Below are 13,461 nucleotides of genomic sequence, written 5' to 3'. Positions count from 1 at the left end.
GCATGTGCTGTAGAAAGTAGGGAAGAGAACCGGAGAACAATACAAATACACAGAAAAATCCCTCTGGGAAGGTATTTAATCTCCAACTGCTATATTGAATGAAAAGCAAGCCTAGTGTTCTTCAGATCTTCCTAGCATCCACTTCTCTTGGAGGAACATGTTAGTAGAAGCCATTTTACTGGATTTCAATTCTAGTTTGGAGAAGAGATACTGCAGAATAAGTGTGTAGCATTTCTGTACATATATAGTTTTTATTTTAAAATTTACAGTAACATGCACTCTCTGTGGTACACGGTTCTATGTGACTTGATGTACAACAGTTTCAGCAGTCCATAATTCCCTCACATGCCTCTTTGTAGTCAATTCCTCCACTACTCACAAACTCGGGCAACCACCACTCTGTTCTTCTACCTTATAATTTTACCTTTTCCAGAATGTCACATAAATTGAATCACACAGTGTGTATGTAGCCTTTTAGGTCTGGCTTCTTTCACACAGGAGAATGTATTTGAGATTCATCCCTGTTTAGTGAATTAATTTAATTACATGGATTTACCAGTTTGCTTATCCAATTATTAAATGAAAACATCTGGAATGCATCCAGGTTTTGGCAATTATGAATAAAGCAGCTATGACCATCCGCGTATAGGTTTTCACGTAAACCTAAATTTTCACTTTTCTTGGGTAAATATCAAGGAGTAAAATTGCTGGGTCATAGTCTAAGTGTATGTTTAACTTTATAAGAAACTGCCAAACTATTTCCCAAAGTGACTTTATCATTTTGCATTCCCGTCAGCAACATTTGAGCATTCCTGTTGCTCCACTGCCTCACCATCCCTTGACATGATCAATTTTGGTTTATGTATTTGTTTTTGTTTTAATCATTATAATAGGGAGGGTTAAAGGTATCTCTTTAGATAATTCCAAAGAAAAATGATTTAGCTGATTCTTAGATACCTTGCAAGATCATCCAGGCTTGGATTCTAAGAGAACCCGTACCTCAAAGACATGTCTCAAATGACTGCATAATAAGGGGCATTATGTTACCCTACACTATATTCCAGGATACAGGCCTTTAGAAATACTTCCTCATTTTAGTGACAAGTCCAAATAGCACTCAACTGGTGATCAAAGTCAAGGATTTGATTTATGAATGATCAAGTCCAGCTCTTTGCCCTTTGGTATAGTCCTGATCCCAGTTTACTATTTGAAAATGAGTCTATTTTGTTAGCAGGAGCATTAGGTAGGTCTGTCAATAGTTCATGGGAAAACCAGTCCATTATTTGGAAAAATAAACTGAAAGTTCCCTTCCTGTTCACAATGGCATCCTCTTAATATATGAAGAGCAGCAACACTGAAACTGAGAATGGTTGAGGACTTCAAGAAAATGGAACATTTTTGAAGTGCCAAACATGATCACAAGGCATTTAGGACATTTAAATTTCCATCCACCACAATTCACTTAATACTACCCAGTCAATGCCACATGAATTACCCTTCAGTTCTCTTTCTCATAAGGCCCATCTCAGTTAAGTTGTTTTCTTCCAGCTTTGAACTTTTGTAGCAAAAGAGAAAGATAAAAATCTGTGGGTTACTTTTGTAATGCGTTATGATCATTCTCAATGAATTTTCCATGACATCTGTTTAAGGAAAATCTCAGAATATACCAAGATGAGATAATGATGGGCTTTTATATTTATCAAAGGCTGCTTTACACCCATGTGTAAATAAGCTGACTCCCCATTGCAAGGAAGGACACCTTTGCATGCCCAGAAGCATAGTCAGTGAAAGGCAAGGTAAGAAAGAGAAACTGATTCTGACATAAAAAAGACCTCCCTGATTCCTCCCTAAAAGCTGGAGCCATCTGAACTTGGCGTTTCGGACATTTCTATATGGTTTCTCTTGGCTTTTGATATTGACTTGCTTTAGTTGTTCTGCTGTCAGGGTGGACTTGAAAACAAATCATAGCAAAGTTCTTGATGATAAGGTACTTTCAGAGGAGACCTCTCATGGTAAGGAAAGACCAGACTTTCATTCTGAATGTTTCATCATTGGTCCCAGGTTGTAGCTGGGTCAGGTGGGGCTCATCTCCACCAGTGAGCATGGGCTTTAAGGGAGGAGGGCATTCTGGGAATCAAATAGTTTTGATCAGATGGGTGCCTTGCTCACTAGATGTTCGCAAATGCTACCTAATTTATTGCTAAGTGTGATTATGAAGAGGGATAAAATCCATTTCCATCTTCATGGTTGCCAAAGCAGGAAATTATTTGATCTTAATTGTAACTGTAAGTTCTCTAGGAATGCACGTTTGTATAAGTGGCCAGTGGTACTACTCTGAGACACTTTGTGTGCATTTTTCTCACCCCTGTTTAAAAAGAGAATTATCTAAGATGAGCTTCAGGCTATATTTTTGCCCAATTCTTCTTGAGAATTAAGTGCATTTTTTTTTCTCTTCAACTTCTTCTCCACAATATCAATAAAGGCATTCCCCAGGTGCTGCCCTGTGCTTGTTCTCAAATCCTCAGTGTTCTCATTCACTCCCTCACCTGCAATGTTCTACTAGTGATGCCCACTACATCCGAATCCAGGCCTCTAGCTCTGACCTTCTACCTTTACTTCTGTCTTGAATTTCTAACTGCCTCTCAGACCTGATGATCTGTGTCTTGCCGGTACCTCAAATATGTCTACAACTGGGCAGACTAGGTGAAAGGGATAAGGAGGTACGAACTTCCAAATATAAAATAAGTAAGACATGGGGATGAAAAGTAGAGCATAGGGAATACAGTCAAAACTGTCATAACTCTATGGTGACAGAGGGCACTGCGCTTGTTACAGTGAGCATTTCATAATGGTCAAATCACTATGTTGTACACCTGAAACTAATGTATATTGTATGTCAACTGCACTTCAATAGCAATGTACAAAAAGGGATTGTTCACCTTCTGCAATTAAGCCAATGCTTCCTCCTCACTGTTCTCTTCTGTTCCTAAAGCTCCATCATTCCACACACAGACCCAGGCTCCTATCTTTTGAACTCCCCTCCTAACATCTGACCCAGGGAGTGTCTTAATGCTATGTTTTTTCCCCCCACAATGTATTTTACTTTGCTCCCTTCTTTTCTGAGTACTCCATATTACCAAGTGGTATTTCACACATTCAGGCAGGAAGGGCCCCAATAAGGTAGACTCTTACCAATCTATCCACATCCCCCATATCCTAATGGCTAGCAGACAAACTTGCCTAAAATTCTACTTTAATATGGTATTTCTCCATCCGAAAAACTAATGGCTCCATTTGAATGTCCAGTGAAGCCAAATGTCCAAAGAACTTTACTCAAGGCTCATGGAGGTTGACCTGTATGTTCTTAAAACGTGTATTTGGGTCTTGCTGTTTCCTGATATACACCCTACACACCTGCTAAGTGTTTGCTTTCAAACCCCCAGAATAATTTATCTTTGGAGGCTACACCTTTTGTCTAAATTCTCTCCACCTAGAATTGTTCAACTTAGTCACCTATTGAAATCTAATCTTTCACTTTAGAATATGTTCTCGACTTTAGTGCACATCACAACTCACCACAGTGGTTGTTGACATTTTGGATTTCCCTGTCCACTCTCAGAATTTTGATTTAATAGATCTAAGGCAGGACTCATGAATCTATATTTTTAACAAGTTCACCCAAGGGATTATCCTATAGATGGTCTTGGAATTTAAAAACTTTGGGAAACATCATAAAGTCCAGAAACATAGAACACACAAAGACTTCTCTGATACCAGTTGTTGAAAATATTTCATTAGAATACATCAAGCATGTTGATTGTATCTGAAAAGGAGCAGGCTTATTGTCAGACAGCAGCCTGATTTGCATCCTGATTCCATGACTGTCTAGTTCTGTGGCCTTGGAAAAATCACTTAATATCTCTGACACCCTTTTCTAATATACAGAATGGGGTAAATAATGGTACCCACCTAATAACATTGTTTTGACCTATGAAAAGCACTTAGCCCAGGTTCTAACACACAATAAACAATTACATATTAGTTGTTACTGTATTTCTTATTATGTTTCCTTGACACACAATAACTTTTTATGGCTTTAGATTCTGGTCCCAGTCTCTCTTTTCACTCATTGCCAAGCATCATGTTTATTTGAGAATAATATAAGAGAATGTAGCCTTTCTCCTTCATAGATCTTAAGTTCCCTAAAAGTAATGATTATGTTTACAGGGTAAGCATTACCAAAAAAAAAAAAAGCTCAGTAACTAAGCTACTTTATTCTGCTTCTATTACCATACTAACTCTCTGAATAGAGCAAATGTCCAATAAATATTTTGAATGGGTTAATTCAGAAGTTTTGCAAAAATGAGCTATTAGACTTAAGTATATTTTGAGCAAGTTAAAATCCGAATACACATTAGAGAATCTTAAAACTATATGAATCACAGTTATGCTGACAAAAGTACTGCTTTTATATGTTGATTTTTCAGAAGTTGGACATGAAGCTCAAAGAGATGAAGTGATCTGTTTTCCACGTCAGCGGGTGGCAGGGCTGGGACTAGAACACAGGTCTCTAGATTCTGGTCTCTCTGCTACATCTACTGTTAATTCTGCCCCAACTGCTCCCAGAGCTTTCCAAACGAGAGTTCAAAAACAGGAATGAAAAATTAGTAAAAAATCCTCTGGAGATGTTCATAGACAAACTATGATGTGATCACTTACTATTTTGAGTAGCAAATTGGAAGAAGTAAGTAGATCCATCAATTCCCTACAAAACACCTGCATGGAAAATTACACAAAGCCAAGCACACCGAGTTTAACTGAAAGCTAAGGATGTCTACGAAGAGTAAAAGGTCCTTACTTCTTTAAAACTCAGGACTGTTTTATCTATAGAGAAGCCGGTGTTTAGTCTTGACCTGCTGTGTCCTACTTTTATGGTAGCACAGGAAGTAGACTAAGAAAAAAGAACTCTATGGAGCCCATGAGCTGCCAAACAAACAAAATGATTCTAGGTCTAGAAATGGGTTTAAGATGCCAAAGTCCTTGGTCCATCCAGGATGTCTTGTGTCTGTAATGTCAAAACTAATATGAGAAAAGAATGCAGACAAAGCCCAGAAGTCTGGCAGCCGCTTGTTTTCTACTGGAAGTTACGATAACTCATTATCTGTGTGATTAAAATAAATGTTTGAGAATTCTCAGCAGTATCTCATTGATCAGACACCAGAAGAGGAAGAAAATAGCCCGATAATCCAGCCATAACAAGACTTCAAATTTATCGATTTAATTCCGCGTAGTACCCCAATTTTCACTTACGATGCCATATTGGATGGCCAGCCAAACTTCTTTTCGACTCTCTTTAAAAAGCAAACACTTCCCATTTCCTTGAGGGCTTATTCCACAATCTTACGTACATTTACTAAGGTTTGCCTTATACAGTGCCTAGATTTTAGCTTTATTCAATATTGACACTTACTTTACCCTTTTTTTTAAACGTTAAAAGAATTCTCATTTACTATCACAAACTTTGCTCCTGCATTCTTGCTTCTCCCACCAAAGACGGATGTGGATTATAACATCATTAAACACAGGAATCAGCACCAAATTCTGTTACAAACATACACATCTTGCTTTTTTTTTTTTTTCTCCCTGTACCTGTCTCCCCAAGGGGGGGGACAGAGAAAGCAGGGAATCAATGCCCTTTATCTCTTCTGAGACAGATGGGCTTTGTCGTCTCAGGCCTCTGAGGAGATTGTCCAGGAAATATGGACCGTCACCTTGACTCTCCTTACTAGGAGAACTCTAGGAGGCAGAGAAAGCCCTTCATGAGAGACACAGTGGATTAGAAAATGGAAAAAGGACTAGAGTCACTGGCACAGGGTCATTTGTTTTTCTATTTTTACTATTTTTTGTGTAAAATTGTCCATTCAATGACAATTTTTTGACTACTCCTTAAGCAAAATACCCTTATGTTCATAAAACTTTTGATGATCTATCTGTCAGAATCCAGCAAGAAAAAATGTCACACTCAATGTACAGGAATTTGAAGATTTAATAAAGAAACTACCAGCAAAATGGTGAGGAAAGTTCAGAGAAAAGACCACACACACACACACACAGTAGTACCCCAGGGCTAGTAATATTCAAATTGTTCTTATCGATGCCTAAATGGATGAGAGATGAGAGAAGTTACTGAATCCTGGTAGGAGAATTATGCCGAGGGACTTCCATGAGAAGATGATAATTTCGGGACGCAGGCAGCCTAAGCTGATCCCTTGGAGACAGGACTGCGGGGTGGATAAGGTGACTTCACTGTCCTTCACTCTTCCCTCCTGCGGTGGCCTCCCATTGGCTGAGCACAACTGGAACCCAGACTACGTGACAGAATCTATGCAGACAGCCTCCCAGGGCACAGGGCAGGATGGAGAATGATGGAGAACCATCGCAGAAGGGCAATCACTAGACAACTGGCCCCGTGGGAACACCGCTGTGATTACCCCATCTCATCGAAACTAAAATAAACTCCATCTTGTTTTAGAGAAGACTAGTAAGTCTGACACCCAGTTTTGGCTCCTAAATAGAATGCTCTGTATATTTTGCACTTTGCAGGGAAGGTAGTATCCTACTTTTGTATTAGGTGCTAGTTTCCAGAGTGGGATCTGCTTAAAGAAGGACAATGCCTATAGTCTGTATTCCATGACCTGAAGAAATGATGTTCTGATGGGTATATTGAATGTCTAGAGACCTTAAAATGAATGGTTTGGTGGACAGACTCTGAGGCAGCCTCCTAAGCCTGGCTTTCGGGAGTTCATGCCTTGGTGAAATCTGCTCCCTGTGTTGTGGGAAGGACGTGTGACTGCTTTCTAATTGCAGAAAAGGCAGAGGATGGTTGTCACTCCTGTGACATGTCACTTATATGACAAAGGTGACAATGTCATGCTTGTGATTACATTACATAAAACTGCGCTGCTAGCACACTTATTCTAGGGACTTTGTTTCCCGTGGCTTTGAGGAATAAGGTGTGAGAGTCACAGGGCAAAGACCTGCCTATCTCACGGAGCTGAGAGCAGCCCCTAACAAACAGCCAGCAAGAAGCAAAGATCTCAGTCCCACAACCCCACGAGATGAATTCTGCCAACAACCTGAGTGGGTCTGGGAGCAGATCTGTCTCCAACCAAGCCTCTAGATGAGAACTCAGCCCTGGCTGACATCTCAATTGTAGCTCTCCAGGAACCCCAGCTCAGGCATGCCTAGACTCCTGAACCACAGAACCACACAGAAAATAATACACATGTGCTGTTTTAAGCCAACTTTGTGGTAATTTGTTAGGAAGCAATAGAAAACCAATACAAATAGGTATTTCAATTTTCCACACTGTTATTTATTTACACCTCATAATAATATCCCAAATTCCCTACAACTCAGCTCTTGTGCCTCCATCATTATTTCAGTCAACATTTATGTGGAATTTGCCATTTACAAATTATTCCCATAAGCATTAAATCAACTGTTCATTGAGATAACTGTTCATTGATAATAATAACTGTTATTATCTCAGGTGAAAGAAGAAGAAACTGACTCTATGAGAGATAAATTGACTTATCCAAGGTTAACCAACTACTAAATGATAAATTTGGGTTTTGGTCCCAAGACCTACAATTTCCAAGGTTTTCTACGCCACCACTTTACCTTCCTTAATTTTGGATAATTAAAACACTGCCAATGAGCCACAGTTCCTATCCTTACAAGAGCCAGTGACATTGACTCTGTCCCCCATGATGGCAAAATGCCTTCTCTTTATCTCAAAAATGCATGTGTAACTGGCCCCAAGATTAAAAATGTAAGTAGGAAAAAGCCCATGGAAATCCAAAGACCTCCTCCTGCTAATCATGGCTCAGTAGCAGCACCCTTATCTAAAATCAAGTTTTGAATTGCAGATAGGAATGTTACTATCATCAGCAATAAAGGCATACTGCCAACATTTAAAAACATTTCTTACCATATCTACCCAGGCTAAATTTTTTTTTATTCCTTAAATAGCTGAAACTAAAAGGGCTTTGGCAGAAGACTTCATGATTAAGGCCCAAACTTTAAACATTATTAGCAACCAAAGCAGATGGCAGTATTAGCTAATAGATTTTTTTTTTAATGTTCTCTGTTGAAAGAAATATTTGGAAGCGACACGAAGAACTTACAATTTGCCTCTTTGTGAATGGCCAATGGTGGAATGCTATCTGTGAGGTCTGTTGCTGGTTTGTTCCAAAGGCCAGCAATCAAGGCACATGGCAATCTCTTTTGAAATGGAGCAGAGCATTTTCTACAGCGGAGATCAAAGGCACTAATGCAAGTCATCAAAGTGGGCACCTGTAATAATATAAATGAAGGATTAAAGCGGTCCCACCCTTGTGTTTCACATTAGTCCATTTCAATAGGTGTCATTAACATTTCCCCCCATGTATGTCTCTTTACTTTAACCTATTAGTATCGTTGAAGCTTTGGTAGCTTAACAATAATTTTATAACAAATAGAGGATTGTTTAATGTTTGCCCAACCTTTAATAAGCTTCTAGAAAATATCCTGTTTCAGTTCAGCTCAGAATTTGGCCCAAGATAAGAGGATTTTGTTTGATTTTGGGTTGCTTATTTTTCTGAACTTACATTTTAAATGATAGCAGGTTTGGAAATAAAAGCGATTCAACCTTGGAAGGCTCTTACTGAGTGTCTCTGTGTCTTTTATCAGGGACCTTGATTAGAAGGAAAAGAGAAAGGAGACCTTCCTGTGCCATCTCTCCCTGTTATTATATTCATTAGGAGTTCTTCTCTTTCTTTCCAACCATTAGGATCTGTCCCAATATGGCGGGACCTCCAGGGTATTAGTCCTGCCTCACATGCATGAGTCCTTCCAGAAATCACTTGGCTGGAAATTCAATCCCTTTTTTAAAATAAGGAAACACAGTTCCGCTGAATTCCAAAGCATTTATACTTGAGAGTTTGCATGACTTCAGGATTTACTGTCAAGAGAAAAATGAGAATGATTCCGTTTTCACCCTTACCTAAACAAACAGTCTCCTTGGGTGCCAAAATATTTGAAATCCTTAGTCCTTTGTTGTGCTACAGGGAAGCTTCTCGTCACAGTGTCAGTTCAGGAGGATAAAGCAGCGATTGGCAGTCTGGACTTGGATTCCAGTTCTGACTCCATTGACCAGCTTGAGAGGTTTCAATATGTTAAGTAACATTGTGAAGCCCACTTCCCAATCTGTAACAGTCACAGTGACCATGATTTCTTGAGGCTACTGAAAGGGTGCTAGTACTTCAAGACTGAAAAAATGTATGTTTGCCTCCAATTGCTTATTCCATCAATTCTGTTTGGTTTGCCCTCATTCTTGTTTGGTTAGCTCCATGCCAATCAGGTGGGGGTCCTGTCTACCTAGCCCCAAAGGGGACATGAGAGCTGAAAAGGTATCAGTTTATTCTGGTTATCAATTTGCTTTGGAACTTAGGTTTATCTATTTAACTTCAAAATAATATGGAGGGTTACTGTCACCGTAGAGGAATGATTTGACACACAACTTCATTCATTTTTGAAGAGTGTTTCTGCAAAGCACCTAGTCTGTAAAGCATTCAGGACATGTTTATTTGTGCAATGAATAAATAACTGAAGTGGTGATGTTTGATTAATAATTATGGTGACTGGTGCATTAAATCATCAAATCCTTCATTAAAAGTATTCTATTATAAATCCTACACATTTAAATTAAAATCTCTAGACATTTTTTCAAATTTTACTCTCAAAGGTCAACAGATTGGCAATATGAAGACATTTTTGCATCACTGTTGCAATTTAGGGGAAATTGACGTCTCCATAATATTGCTTCTTCTAATGAAGGAACTTGTTATACCTTTCCATTCATTTAGTGTTCCTGATTATCTTTCAATAAAGTTTAAGATGTTGCTCTGACCCATTATCTTACTTGCTCTTGGGAATTTTATATTTTTTGCTTACATCATAAAATAATCTTTGTTAAATATACTTTTTATTTTAAAATAATTTTAGATTTACAGGAAAGTTACCGAGTTCCCATCCAGCCCTCACCCAGTGTCAGTTGCTCCTGACATTATCCATCTTACACTACTGTGGTATATTTGTCAAAGCATTTGTCATGTTTTCAAAGGAGCTGGCTCCAATCACCTCATAATTTGATGATTATGGAGAAAATAATCTTAAGAAGATATTTAAGATACCTCTGCCCTAGGATCCAGGGTAAAAAGACAGCTACTAGGCACAAAATTCCCCTCTAGTTTCTCAGGTCAGAAATGAGGGTAAATGAGATCTACTAGTCTTTCTTTTCTTCTAACTTATCACCCAGAAAGTCACCAATGGATACTTATCTCCATGTATAGTAATCTAAACAGTGCTTGTGAAAGGAAGAAAGAAGGAAAATACATCCACACACCATATATTTTCAAAAAGAAAATGTATTCCTTGCTCACATGCAATTTCCCCCACTGTGAATTTTATGGTTAATATCCACCCACCTGAACACACTTAGCTTGTTAGTACTCTTCTTACAATCGCTTCCCTTTGCAGTCAGTATAGTGAACATGGATGAAATAGGTTCCAAGTGAAGATGATGGGAGTTCAATTTTAGGGTAAAATGGAAATTCATAGGGAATTTACTTTTGTATCGTTCAGAGTTTTCAAACATTCAGGGGCTTGTAAAAAGCACAGAACTCCATTTAGGTTAAAGTTAAGAAACAGTCTTAGGTCTATGACTGAGTTTATTTTTCTCACTCCCCATATGGATCCCAACTTTTAAGAGATCATCTCTACATTAAGATCTTTGGTACAGATTTCAATGCTTTCTTGAAAATATGTGATCAGAAACACTGAAGAAAGGTACATGACTTTATTGGATGGTTCTTTTCAGGTTATCAAACTACTGAATTATGCAGTCTAAGAGGAATTTCAGTTTGTGGAGATTTCAGCAAAGAGATAAAATTCAGAAACATCTGTTTCAGCAAGTAAATTGTCCCAAATTCAGGAAACCCAAATAATGAATCCATGGGCCACATTCCATGTTCATGTATTTCCCATTCCAGATGTAAATTATATATAACACTTGGGAGGTTACAAAGAAGGGAACATGGCCCAGAGAAAGAAAGCTGTTGTCTTAAGTCAACATTCTTCCTTAGGGTGAAACTTGGTCCATGTCCCTGGGTAAAGCACCCTGGACGATGTATAGGGTATTGTGAGATTTCCTAAAGTCAGGAGCTCTTTTGCATGATGCAGTCCCCCAAAATGAATGATGGTTGGCCTTCCCCAGGCAGATTTTTTTCTAGGATGACTTTTTCTAACATATTATAAAAATGCAACCCCTTCTTACTTACCTTAACTACCTTCCTTGTCAGATTCACGACTTTGTTTTCAATATGTTGCTTTCTTGACTACTTCTCTTAGTGAGCTCTCTCATTAAGATCAAAGTACCTATAACACAGAAGGGGAAAAGAAAAGGTGTTGGAAGAGGAATGTGGAAAAGTTGTTCTAGTGAGATATCGTTGGCTAGGTCTCTTAAACAGCTACACAGAAGACTGCACAACCAGCAGATACATTTAGAAGTAGTGATATGAACACACATGAAGCTAGCCCACCAACATACTCTTCCCCAACTAAATCTGAGATCCCTTGGGTCATGTGTAGAAAGCAAGAAGTGGTTTCTAGCAATAATAAACAGGCAGCCCACAAATTAAAATCTGCTTTCAAACTAAACACATCTTGCATATGATAAGCATTATAAGACAGAGAAGAAAATTATTCTTAAGCTAATCCTCAGTTTCTTTTAGGAGCCCAGTCAAAGAGCTTGGAGAAGTGTATATGAGAGACACAAAAAGATACAGATATCTATGAACCTATATCTAAAAGAATATCTATATCCACTTCTAAAAGCTATTTAGATCTAAATATATCTTTTTGTGTCTCTCATTTACACTTCTCTAAACTCTTTGATATAGATATATATTAGACTAAGCATATATCTGCATTACATAGATTATATGCTACACATATATATTTAGTATCTATAGTATCCATAGATATGTAAGACTAAAGTAATACAGTATATATGAGGTATATTATATATATATATAAAGGGCATCTAATATCTATATCTATATCAATACCTGTATCTGTATGTCTATCCTTATATTGTAGTAGATAACATCTTAAGCCTTGTAAGTATTAAAATTGAAGTTTGTTGTGTTTTTTTTTTAATAAGATTTACAGCAATTATTCTCCACCAAGGGAGCTTGTCCCCTAGGGGCCATTTGGCAATGTCTGGGGACATTTTGGTTGGGGAAGAAGAGGGTTACTGGCATCTCATGCGTAAAGCCAAGGACAGCATTGAACACTCCACAAGGCACAGCATACCCCCAACCCTCCAGTAAAGGATTATCTGACCCAAATGTTGATAGAGCCAAGGTTGAGAAAAACCTAATTTAGAATTATAAATTGGGGAAGCATACCAGTGAACTTTCAGTAAGTCTTAGATCTATGACCAGGTCTACTGGGGGGAAGATATCAGACCAGCAGCTTAAAAAAAGGATGTTCTTGCCACCTCACTCCTCTAACACATCAGTTGATATATTCCAGTGTTCCCACTGACACATCACCAAAGATAAGCTTGTTTATTTCATTTCCTGGATGAGCGAGAACAAGGCAGTTGCAAGCTGTGTCAATAATTTCCAGAGGACCTCAGTCACTGGGACATTCTACCCTGAGTCTGAGAAAATTCAGCAAACATTTCAGGAAATTTCCTTTTCTTGGCAAAACTGAAAGGCTACAAACAAATTCACTTTCAAATTGATATTTAAGGGCATTTTATGAGTCTCTTGGATGTCTCTCCAAGTTGTGCTGGAGTTGCTGTGTTGAAAAGCTGTAAACTTATTTGCAATAAAATAGACATTATTCTTAATTGTTTCCTCTCAGCATTATCACATATATGTAGAGGGAGGGAAAAAAAGCAACATGGAAATTGAGTATTTACAGTTGCAAACAGCTTTCACACTGTCATCAGTCTATATTCTAAGGTGTTGCTACAATGAAAGAAAATTCACTAGTGGAGAAGTAGGAGGGAAGAAAAACCAGGAACTGTCAAATGGACCTGAAATCTTGGAACAAACATTTGAATCCTTCATAACTTCATTGCTTCCAGGTGCTATTATCTAAATGGAAGATTAGACCAGAAGAGCTAGTCTCTAACTCTGAAGGTCAATGTTAACTTCACCACACCCAGGATATCTGAGTATTGAGACTCCATAAAGAAGAGTTTCACGAATTCATCTCATTTGATTTGCTTTTCCAAAATTAAACTTTGGATAATTAAAAAAGAAAAAAAAAACAGAACATGATAATCCTTATAAATGAGCATACAAAAAAAATTGCAAACTGGGGCTCCTTGACACTAATTGCCTG

The sequence above is a fragment of the Manis pentadactyla genome, chromosome 4 (genome assembly GCF_030020395.1).
Source record: "Manis pentadactyla isolate mManPen7 chromosome 4, mManPen7.hap1, whole genome shotgun sequence".
In the NCBI taxonomy this organism is placed as follows: Eukaryota; Metazoa; Chordata; class Mammalia; order Pholidota; family Manidae; genus Manis; species Manis pentadactyla.
This window is presented reverse-complemented; position numbering follows the sequence as displayed.